The sequence below is a fragment of the Salvelinus alpinus genome, chromosome 28, assembly GCF_045679555.1.
Source record: "Salvelinus alpinus chromosome 28, SLU_Salpinus.1, whole genome shotgun sequence".
Lineage (NCBI taxonomy): Eukaryota > Metazoa > Chordata > Actinopteri > Salmoniformes > Salmonidae > Salvelinus > Salvelinus alpinus.
The window spans coordinates 46,659,558-46,671,404 of NC_092113.1; the positions used below are offsets into that span (position 1 = coordinate 46,659,558).

At 48.9% G+C, this 11,847-nt stretch overlaps 1 protein-coding gene across 1 annotated transcript in view; it reads right to left on the reverse strand.

Annotated features, from left to right (window-relative positions):
• LOC139557942 (thyrotropin subunit beta-like) overlaps positions 1–8,962 on the reverse strand; it is a 13,763-nt gene extending 4,801 nt beyond the window's left edge. Inside the window, exon 1 of the mRNA XM_071373298.1 lies at positions 8,858–8,962. The gene's annotated coding sequence lies outside the window, so the exon portion shown is untranslated. The remainder of the gene's footprint in view (positions 1–8,857) is intronic.
• Between the last annotated feature and the right edge of the window lie 2,885 nt (positions 8,963–11,847).

Genomic DNA, 11,847 nt, shown 5'->3' on the forward strand with positions numbered 1-11,847 from the left:
TGGTGGAGGGGACGTTGTTGTTAGGTAAGGACTCAGCGGTGTGATAGAGGGACGTTGTTAGGTAAGGACTCAGCAGTGTGGTAGAGGGACGTTGTTAGGTAAGGACTCAGCAGTGTGGTGGTGGGGACGTTGTTAGGTAAGGACTCAGCGGTGTGGTGGTGGGGACGTTGTTAGGTAAGGACTCAGCAGTGTGGTAGAGGGGACGTTGTTAGGTAAGGACTCAGCAGTGTGGTAGGGGGACGTTGTTAGGTAAGGACTCAGCGGTGTGGTAGAGGGGACGTTGTTAGGTAAGGACTCAGCAGTGTGGTAGAGGGGACGTTGTTAGGTAAGGACTCAGCAGTGTGTTAGGGGGACGTTGTTGGGTAAGGACTCAGCAGTGTGGTGGGGGACGTTGTTAGGTAAGGACTCAGCAGTGTGGTAGAGGGGACGTTGTTAGGTAAGGACTCAGCAGTGTGGTAGGGGGACGTTGTTAGGTAAGGACTCAGCGGTGTGATGGAGGGGACGTTGTTAGGTAAGGACTCAGCAGTGTGGTAGGGGGACGTTGTTAGGTAAGGACTCAGCGGTGTGATGGAGGGGATGTTGTTAGGTAAGGACTCAGCGGTGTGATGGAAGAGATGTTGTTAGGTAAGGACTCAGCGGTGTGGTGGAGCTGACGTTGTTGTTAGGTAAGAACTCAGCGGTGTGATGGAGGGGACGTTGTTAGGTAAGGACTCAGCAGTGTGGTGGAGGGGATGTTGTTAGGTAAGGACTCAGCGGTGTGGTGGAGCTGACGTTGTTGTTAGGTAAGGACTCAGCGGTGTGGCGGAGGGACGTTGTTAGGTAAGGACTCAGCAGTGTGGTGGGGACGTTGTTAGGTAAGGACTCAGCAGTGTGGTAGGGGGACGTTGTTAGGTAAGGACTCAGCAGTGTGGTGGTGGGGACGTTGTTAGGTAAGGACTCAGCGGTGTGGTGGTGGGGACGTTGTTAGGTAAGGACTCAGCGGTGTGGTGGTGGGGACGTTGTTAGGTAAGGACTCAGCAGTGTGGTGGTGGGGACGTTGTTAGGTAAGGACTCAGCGGTGTGGTGGTGGGGACGTTGTTAGGTAAGGACTCAGCGGTGTGGTGGTGGGGACGTTGTTAGGTAAGGACTCAGCGGTGTGGCGGAGGGACGTTGTTAGGTAAGGACTCAGCAGTGTGGTGGAGGGGACGTTGTTAGGTAAGGACTCAGCAGTGTGGTGGAGGGGATGTTGTTAGGTAAGGACTCAGCAGTGTGGCGGAGGGACGTTGTTAGGTAAGGACTCAGCGGTGTGGCGGAGGGACGTTGTTAGGTAAGGACTCAGCAGTGTGGTGGTGGGGACGTTGTTAGGTAAGGACTCAGCAGTGTGGTGGAGGGGATGTTGTTAGGTAAGGACTCAGCAGTGTGGCGGAGGGACGTTGTTAGGTAAGGACTCAGCGGTGTGGTGGTGGGGACGTTGTTAGGTAAGGACTCAGCAGTGTGGCGGAGGGACGTTGTTAGGTAAGGACTCAGCGGTGTGGTGGTGGGGACGTTGTTAGGTAAGGACTCAGCGGTGTGGCGGAGGGACGTTGTTAGGTAAGGACTCAGCAGTGTGGTGGTGGGGACGTTGTTAGGTAAGGACTCAGCGGTGTGGTGGTGGGGACGTTGTTAGGTAAGGACTCAGCGGTGTGGCGGAGGGACGTTGTTAGGTAAGGACTCAGCAGTGTGGTGGAGGGGACGTTGTTAGGTAAGGACTCAGCAGTGTGGTGGTGGGGACGTTGTTAGGTAAGGACTCAGCAGTGTGGTGGTGGGGACGTTGTTAGGTAAGGACTCAGCAGTGTGGTGGTGGGGACGTTGTTAGGTAAGGACTCAGCAGTGTGGTGGTGGGGACGTTGTTAGGTAAGGACTCAGCAGTGTGGTGGTGGGGACGTTGTTAGGTAAGGACTCAGCAGTGTGGTGGTGGGGACGTTGTTAGGTAAGGACTCAGCAGTGTGGTGGTGGGGACGTTGTTAGGTAAGGACTCAGCAGTGTGGTAGGGGGACGTTGTTAGGTAAGGACTCAGCAGTGTGGTGGTGGGGACGTTGTTAGGTAAGGACTCAGCAGTGTGGTGGTGGGGACGTTGTTAGGTAAGGACTCAGCAGTGTGGTGGAGGGGACGTTGTTAGGTAAGGACTCAGCAGTGTGGTGGTGGGGACGTGCTTTATTGTACAACCATCACCACAACAACAACAACAGCTTTTATCGCTGTCGGATTGGATTCCAACTCTAATGTTAAAATGAACAGCCACGTGTGAGTTATACAACTAGCCTTATACAATGGATCGTCTCAGTTCTACTGGTTCCTTCTTGTACAACTGACCAGGTTACTTAACTGTTCAGAAGGCTTCAATATGTAGGACGGATAACCAGAGATCACAACATGAACACGTACAGTACACTGTGTTCATTGTGTTTTATTTCTCCTTTATTTAACCAGGTAGGCCAGAAGACAACAAGTTCTCATTTACAACTGCGACCTGGCCAAGAATATAGCAAAGCAGTGCGACACAAACAACAACACAGAGTTACACATGCAATAAACAAATAACACAATAGAAAAATCTATGTACGGTGTGTGCAAATGTAGAAGAGTAGGAAGGTAAAGCAATAAATAGGCCCAAGAGGCGAAATAATTACAATTTAGCGTTAACACTGGAGTGATAGATGTGCAGATGATGTCAAAGTAGAGATACTGGGGTGCAAAAGAGCAAGAGGATAAATAACAATATGGGGATGAGGTAGTTGGGTGGGCTATTTACCGATTGGCTGTGTACAGGTACAGTGATCGGTAAGCTGCTCTGACAGCTGATGCTTAAAGTTAGAGAGGGAGATATAAGACTCCAGTGATTTTTGCAATTCGTTCCAGTCATTGGCAGCAGAGAACTGGAAGGAAAGACGACCAAAGGAGGAATTGGCTTTGGGGATGACCAGTGAAATATACCTGCTGGAGCGCGTGCTACGGGTGGGTGTTGCTATGGTGACCAGTGAGCTGAGATAAGGCGGGGCTTCACCTAGCAAAGACTTATAGATGACCTGGAGCCAGTGGGTTTGGCAATGGATATGTAGTGAGGGCCAGCCAACGAGAGCATACAGGTTGCAGGGGTGGGTAGTATATGGGGCTTTGGTGACAAAACGGCTGGCACTGTGATAGACTGCATCCAGTTTGTTGAGTAGAGTGTTGGAGGCTATTTTGTAAATTACATCGCCGAAGTCAAGGATCGGTAGGATAGTCAGTTTAACGAGGGTATGTTTGGCAGCATGAGTGAAGGAGGCTTTGTTGTGAAATAGGAAGCCGATTCTAGATTTAATTTTGGATTGGAGATGCTTAATGTGAGTCTGGAAGAAGAGTTTACAGTCTAACCAGACACCTAGGTATTTGTAGTTGTCCACATATTCTAAGTAAGAACCGTCCAGAGTGGTGATGCTAATCGGGCGGGAGGCTGCGGGCAGCGATCGGTTGAAGAGCATGCATTTGGTTTTACTAGCATTTAAGAGCAGTTGGAGGCCTCGGAAGGAGTGTTGTATGGCATAGAAGATCGTTTGGAGGTTAGATAGCACAGTGTCCAAGGAAGGGCCAGAAGTATACAGAATGGTGTCGTCTTCGTAGAGGTGGATCAGGGAATCGCCCGCAGCAAGAGCAACATCATTGATATATACAGAGAAAAGAGTCGGCCCGAGAATTGAACCCTGTGGCACCCCCATAGAGACTGCCAGAGGTCCAGACAACAGGCCCTCCGATTTGACACACTGAACTCTATCAGAGAAGTAGTTGGTGAACCAGGCGAGGCAGTCATTTGAGAAGCCAAGGCTATTGAGTCTGCCGATAAGAGTGCAGTGATTGACAGAGTCGAAAGCCTTGGCCAGGTCGATGAAGACGGCAGTATTGTCTTTTATCGATGGCGGTTATGATATCGTTTAGGACCTTGAGCGTGGATGAGGTACACCCGTGACCAGCTTGGAAACCAGAGTGCATAGTGGAGAAGGTACGGTGGGATTCGAAATGGTCTGTGATTTTTTTGTTAATAGGGACACGATGGGTAGATTAACAAGAAGTTGATCTTTCATTTGCTGTATTGGACTTGTTAATGTGTGAAAGTTACATATTTTCAAAAATATATTTTTTTATTTCCCGCGCTGCCTTTTCGAGGGGAATGTTGTGGAGGGGTCCCGCTAGCGGAACGTTCTAGAAAGGTTGACTTTCTAAGGTTTTAGAAAGGCAGGATGGATATGGGTCTATAACAGTTTGGGTCTAGAGTGTGTATGACATATACACTTTATAAACAAAATAGTGAGAAGAAGAATAGTACACTACATGGCCAAAAAGTATGTGGACACTGCAATACAGATGCCCTGGAACATAATGCTGTCTGGGTGTATACAGGGTATGTGGACACCCCTTCAAATTAGTGGATTTGGCTATTTCAGCCACACCGTTGCTGACAGGTGTATAAAATCGAGCACACAGCCATGCAATCTCCATAGACAAACATTGGCAGTAGAATGGCCTCACTGAAGAGCTCAGTGACTTTCAACGTGGCACCGTCATAGGATGCCACCTTTCCAACAAGTCAGTTTGTCACATTTCTGCCCTGCAAGAGCTGCCCCCGGTCAACTGTAAGTGCTGTTATTGTGAAAAACGTCTAGGAGGAACAACGACTCAGCCGCGAAGTGGTAGACCACACAAGCTCACAGAATGGGACCGCCGAGTGCTGAAGTTCGTAACGCGTAAAAATCATCTGTCCTCGGGTGCAACCTCCCAAGTTCCTAACTACCTCTGGCAGAAACATCAGTACAAAAACTGTTCGTCGGTAGTTTAATGGAATTGGTTTCCATGGTTTCCATGGCCGAGCAGCCACACACAAGCCTGGTGTGATGTAAAGCTCACTGCCATGGGACTCTGGAGCAGTGGAAACCTGTTCTCTGGAATGATGAATCACTCTTCTCCATCTGGCAATCAGACGGACGAATCTGGGTTTGGGGGATGCCAGGAGGACACTACCTGCCCGAATGCATAGTGCCCACTGTAAAGTTTGGTGGACGAGTGTAATGACTCTAGTCTAGTGGGTTAGTGTGTTAGAACCAGTCAACCAGCAGGGTTAGTGTGTTAGGACCAGTCAATCAGCAGGGTTAGTGTGTTAGGACCAGTCAGTCAGCAGGGTTAGTGTGTTAGGACCAGTCAGTCAGCAGGGTTAGTGTGTTAGGACCAGTCAATCAGCAGGGTTAGAACCAGTCAGTCAGCAGGGTTAGTGTGTTAGAACCAGTCAGTCAGCAGGGTTAGTGTGTTAGGACCAGCCAGTCAGCAGGGTTAGTGTGTTAGGACCAGTCAGTCAGCAGGGTTAGTGTGTTAGGACCAGTCAGTCAGCAGGGTTAGTGTGTTAGGACCAGTCAGTCAGTCAGCAGGGTTAGTGTGTTAGGACCAGTCAGTCAGCAGGGTTAGTGTGTTAGGACCAGTCAACCAGCAGGGTTAGTGTGTTAGGACCAGTCAGTCAGCAGGGTTAGAACCAGTCAGTCAGCAGGGTTAGTGTGTTAGGACCAGTCAGTCAGTCAGCAGGGTTAGTGTGTTAGGACCAGTCAGTCAGCAAGGTTAGTGTGTTAGGACCAGTCAGTCAGCAGGGTTAGTGTGTTAGGACCAGTCAGTCAGTCAGCAGGGTTAGTGTGTTAGGACCAGTCAGTCAGCAGGGTTAGTGTTCTAACACACAGCAGGGTTAGTGTGTTAGAACCAGTCAGTCAGCAGGGTTAGTGTTCTAACACACAGCAGGGTTAGTGTGTTAGAACCAGTCAGTCAGCAGGGTTAGTGTTCTAACACACAGCAGGGTAAGTTTGTTAGGACCAGTCAGTCTTTGCGTAATGGTAAACTCTCACATGTTCCTCTTCCACCTGAGAGAGAGAGAGGGCCGTACTCGACATTCTCGCTACCTAATCCCTTAAATCTCCCAGGATTCCCCTCTAGTCCTTATCGCGGCTGTCGCCATGTGCCCTCCCAGCCATGCTCACACGGCTCGCTCCCCTGCCCGGCCGTCAGCATGGAGACCAACATCACCCAGACACATCCGCCCGGCCGCGCTGTGACGTCACCTGAACGCGAGTCTGATCGTTCTACAGCACAGGAGACTGGTGAGGGGAGGCTCATACTAATGTCTGGAATGGAGTGAATGGATTGGAATCTGTGTGTGTTTTTTATGTGCTTAAAACATTACATTTATTTCATTCCAGAGCCCATCCTCCCCAATTAAGGTGCCACCAGCCACCCGTGTTCTATAGGTCTATGTTCTGCATGTATCTACAGTACCAGTCAAAAGTTTGGACACACCTACTCATTCAAGGGTTTTTCTTTATTTTTACTGTTTTCTACATTGTATAATAATAGTGAAGACATCAAAACTATGAAATAACACATATGGAATCATGTAGTAACTAAAAAAAAGGGTTAAACAAATAAAAATATATTTGAGATTCGTGTGGAATTTCTTTCCTTCTTAATGTGTTTGAGCCGATTCAGTTGTGTTGTGACAAGGTACGGGTAATATACAGAAGAATCCCTATTTGGTAAAAGACCAAGTCCATATTATGGCCTGAACAACTTTAATAAGCAAAGAGAAACAACAGTCCATCATTACTTTAAAGACGTGATTGGTTACTACATGATTCTATATGTGTTATTTCATAGTTTTGATTTCTCTCTGATTCAGAGGGGTTAAATGCGGAAGACACATCTCAGTTGAAGGCATTGTTTTACAACTGACTAGTATCTCAATTTCACTGTTATTCTACAATGTAGAAAATAGTCAAAATAATTGAAAAACCCTTGACTGAGTAGGTGTGTCTGTTGACTGAAAGGTTTGGCTCTGTCCCAAAAAGGTTTGGGACAGTGACACATGTGTTGTTTTGGCTCTGTACTCCTGCACTTTGGATTTGAAATGAAACAATGCCATTAAAGTGCAGACTGTCAGCTTTAATTTGAGGGTATTTTCATCCATATCAGGTGAACCGTTTAGAAAATTACAGCACTTTATGTACATAGTCCCCCCATTTTAGGTGACCCTATTTGGTAATAGCACCCTATTCCCAATGGGCCCGCTGGTCAAAAGTAGTGCACTATATTAGGAATAGGGTGCCATTTGGGACTCAGTTTGTTTTTATATGTTAAGCTTGCGTTTATAGCAGGAAACATCTGGTAATAAAGAGCAACAGATGTCGGATCTTACTTACTTACTTACTTCACAAATGTAGTTTCTAATTTTCACTTTGAATTTCAGATTAGATTTTTCCTTACGAAAGATGGTATCAATCCCTACAAATATGTCCATTAATTACACTGAACAAAAATATAAACGCAACATGCTACAATTTCTAAGGTTTTACTGAGTTACAGTTCATTAGGAAATCAGTCAATTTAAATATATTCATTGGCCCTAATCTATGGATTTCACATGACCACCATTTGCCTCATGCAGCACGACACATCTCCTTCGCATGGAGTTGATCAGGCTGTTGATTGTGGACTGTAGAATGTTGTCCCACTCCTCTTCAATGGCTGTGTGAAGTTGCTGGATATTGGTGGGAATTGGAACACGCTGTCGTACACGTCGATCCAGAGCATCCCAAACATGCTCAATGGGTGACATGTCTGGTGAGTATACAGGCCATGGAAGAACTGGGACATTTTCAGCTTCCAGGAATTGTGTACAGATCCTTGGGGACGTGCATTATCATGCTGAAACATGAGGTGATGGCGGCGGATGAATGGCACAACAATGGGCCTCAGGATCTCGTCACGGTATCTCTGTGCATTCATGTTGTCATTGATAAAATGCAATTGTGTTCATTGTCCATAGTTTATGCCTGCCATAACCCCACCACCACCATGGGGCACTCTGTTCACAACGTTGACATCCGCAAACCGTTCACCCACACAACGCCATACACGAGGCTGGTTGGACGTACCGCCAAATTCTGCAAAACGACATAGTAGGCTCGTGGTAGAGAAATTAACAATCAATTCTCTTGCAACAGCTCTGGTGGACATTTCTGCATGCCAATTGCACGTTCCCTCAAATCTTGAGATATCTGTGGCATTGTGTTGTGTGACAAAACTGCACATTTTAGAGTGGCCTTTTATTGTCCCCCCCCAGCACAAGGTGCACCTATGTAATGATCATACTGATTAATCAGCTTCTTGATATGCCACACCTGTCAGGTGGATGGATTATCTTGGCAAAGAATGCAAGCACATTTTTTTGCAATACTTTTTATCCGTATGGATGATTTTCTGAGATGCTCCATAATCTACTTTATCATTCACATTTCCTGTGGCTGCAGGATTATATTCCTACTGTACCAAACTGGCTCTCATTAAGATCCTACTGTAAGATATAATACAGTGAGGTCTCCGTGAGGCCTCTACTGTTGCCACTGACCCACGGATGATCTATGATTGTGCAGTAATGTCAGCAGCTTTACAGTGTGGAGTTGGACTCATGTTGTGGGTTGGTGTGTGCATGCTACATGTGTCACGTGTCCAGTATGTTGTATGTGGTCAACTGTGGTGGTGGTGTTGGGGGCTCTAAAAGGCAGCAGGGTAACTGTACACCCAGAGAAGAGGCTCTGAATCTGGGTCAGAGAGAAATACGACGCCCTCTTCCTGGAGGTCTGCTCTGATCTGGCCATGTCTTCTGGACAACAGGTCACAGCACTGTGTGTGTGTGTGTGTGTGTGTGTGTGTGTGTGTGTGTGTGTGTGTGTGTGTGTGTGTGTGTGTGTGTGTGTGTGTGTGTGTGTGTGTGTGTGTGTGTGTGTGTGTGTGTGTGTGTGTGTGTGTGTGTGTGTGTGTGTGTGTGTGGACAAACCTGTGGTTTGAATCGAAGAGGGCCGTCGGATATCGAAGAGAGACGGAGACGAAGGATATCAAGGATCTGGAAAGATTGTGGAGGAATGAAGATCTCCGATCCCTCCCAATGCGTTCTCCGATCCCTCCCAATGCGTTCTCCGATCCCTCCCAATGCGTTCTCCGATCCCTCCCAATGCGTTCTCCGATCCCTCCCAATGCGTTCTCCGATCCCTCCCAATGCGTTCTCCGATCCCTCCCAATTAGTTCTCCGATCCCTCCCAATTAGTTCTCCGATCCCTCCCAATGCGTTCTCCGATCCCTCCCAATTAGTTCTCCGATCCCTCCCAATGCGTTCTCTGATCCCTCCCAATGCGTTCTCCGATCCCTCCCAATGCGTTCTCCGATCCCTCCCAATTAGTTCTCCGATCCCTCCCAATGCGTTCTCCGATCCCCCCAATGTGTTCTCCGATCCCTCCCAATGCGTTCTCCGATCCCTCCCAATGCGTTCTCCGATCCCTCCCAATATGTTCTCCGATCCCTCCCAATGCGTTCTCCGATCCCTCCCAATGCGTTCTCCGATCCCTCCCAATGCGTTCTCCGATCCCTCCCAATTAGTTCTCCGATCCCTCCCAATGCGTTCTCCGATCCCCCCAATGCGTTCTCCGATCCCTCCCAATGCGTTCTCCGATCCCTCCCAATGCGTTCTCCGATCCCTCCCAATATGTTCTCCGATCCCTCCCAATGCGTTCTCCGATCCCTCCCAATGCGTTCTCCGATCCCTCCCAATTAGTTCTCCGATCCCTCCCAATGCGTTCTCCGATCCCTCCCAATGTGTTCTCCGATCCCTCTCGAAGAGAGACGGAGACGAAGGATATCAAGGATCTGGAAAGATTGTGGAGGAATGAAGATCTCCGATCCCTCCCAATGCGTTCTCCGATCCCTCCCAATGCGTTCTCCGATCCCTCCCAATGCGTTCTCCGATCCCTCCCAATGCGTTCTATAAATATGGCCCTTAAGAGCTGCACCGGCTGGTTCCTCCTGTGTTTCCTACTAAATATGGCCCTAGAGCTGCACTGGCTGGTTCCTCCTGTGTTTCCTACTAAATATGGCCCTAGAGCTGCACCGGCTGGTTCCTCCTGTGTTTCCTACTAAATATGGCCCTAGAGCTGCACCGGCTGGTTCCTCCTGTGTTTCCTACTAAATATGGCCCTAGAGCTGCACCGGCTGGTTCCTCCTGTGTTTCCTACTAAATATGGACCTTAAGAGCTTCACCGGCTGGTTCCTCCTGTGTTTCCTACTAAATATGGCCCTAGAGCTGCACCGGCTGGTTCCTCCTGTGTTTCCTACTAAATATGGCCCTAGAGCTGCACCGGCTGGTTCCTCCTGTGTTTCCTACTAAATATGGCCCTAGAGCTGCACTGGCTGGTTCCTCCTGTGTTTCCTACTAAATATGGCCCTAGAGCTGCACCGGCTGGTTCCTCCTGTGTTTCCTACTAAATATGGCCCTAGAGCTGCACCGGCTGGTTCCTCCTGTGTTTCCTACTAAATATGGCCCTTAAGAGCTGCACCGGCTGGTTCCTCCTGTGTTTCCTACTAAATATGGCCCTAGAGCTTCACCGGCTGGTTCCTCCTGTGTTTCCTACTAAATATGGCCCTAGAGCTTCACCGGCTGGTTCCGCCTGTGTTTCCTACTAAATATGGCCGTAGAGCTGCACCGGCTTGTTCCTCCTGTGTTTCCTACTAAATATGGCCCTAGAGCTGCACCGGCTGGTTCCTCCTGTGTTTCCTACTAAATATGGCCCTAGAGCTTCACCGGCTGGTTCCTCCTGTGTTTCCTACTAAATATGGCCCTAGAGCTGCACCGGCTGGTTCCTCCAGTGTTTCCTACTAAATATGGCCCTAGAGCTTCACCGGCTGGTTCCTCCTGTGTTTCCTACTAAATATGGCCCTAGAGCTGCACCGGCTGGTACCTCCGGTGTTTCCTACTAAATATGGCCCTAGAGCTTCACCGGCTGGTTCCTCCTGTGTTTCCTACTAAATATGGCCGTAGAGATGCACCGGCTGGTTCCTCCTGTGTTTCCTACTAAATATGGCCCTAGAGCTGCACCGGCTGGTTCCTCCTGTGTTTCCTACTAAATATGGCCCTAGAGCTGCACCGGCTGGTTCCTCCTGTGTTTCCTACTAAATATGACCCTAGAGCTGCACCGGCTGGATCCTCCTGTGTTTCCTACTAAATATGGCCCTAGAGCTGCACCGGCTGGTTCCTCCTGTGTTTCCTACTAAATATGGCCCTAGAGCTGCACCGGCTGGTTCCTCCTGTGTTTCCTACTAAATATGGCCCTAGAGCTGCACCGGCTGGTTCCTCCTGTGTTTCCTACTAAATATGGCCCTTAAGAGCTGCACCGGCTGGTTCCTCCTGTGTTTCCTACTAAATATGGCCCTAGAGCTGCACCGGATGGTTCCTCCTGTGTTTCCTACTAAATATGGCCCTAGAGCTGCACCGGCTGGTTCCTCCTGTGTTTCCTACTAAATATGGCCCTAGAGCTGCACCGGCTGGTTCCTCCTGTGTTTCCTACTAAATATGGCCCTAGAGCTGCACCGGCTGGTTCCTCCTGTGTTTCCTACTAAATATGGCCCTTAAGAGCTTCACCGGCTGGTTCCTCCTGTGTTTCCTACTAAATATGGCCCTAGAGCTGCACCGGCTGGATCCTCCTGTGTTTCCTACTAAATATGGCCCTAGAGCTGCACCGGCTGGTTCCTCCTGTGTTTCCTACTAAATATGGCCCTAGAGCTGCACCGGCTGGTTCCTCCTGTGTTTCCTACTAAATATGGCCCTAGAGCTGCACCGGCTGGTTCCTCCTGTGTTTCCTACTAAATATGGCCCTTAAGAGCTGCACCGGCTGGTTCCTCCTGTGTTTCCTACTAAATATGGCCCTAGAGCTTCACCGGCTGGTTCCTCCTGTGTTTCCTACTAAATATGGCCCTAGAGCTGCACTGGCTGGTTCCTCC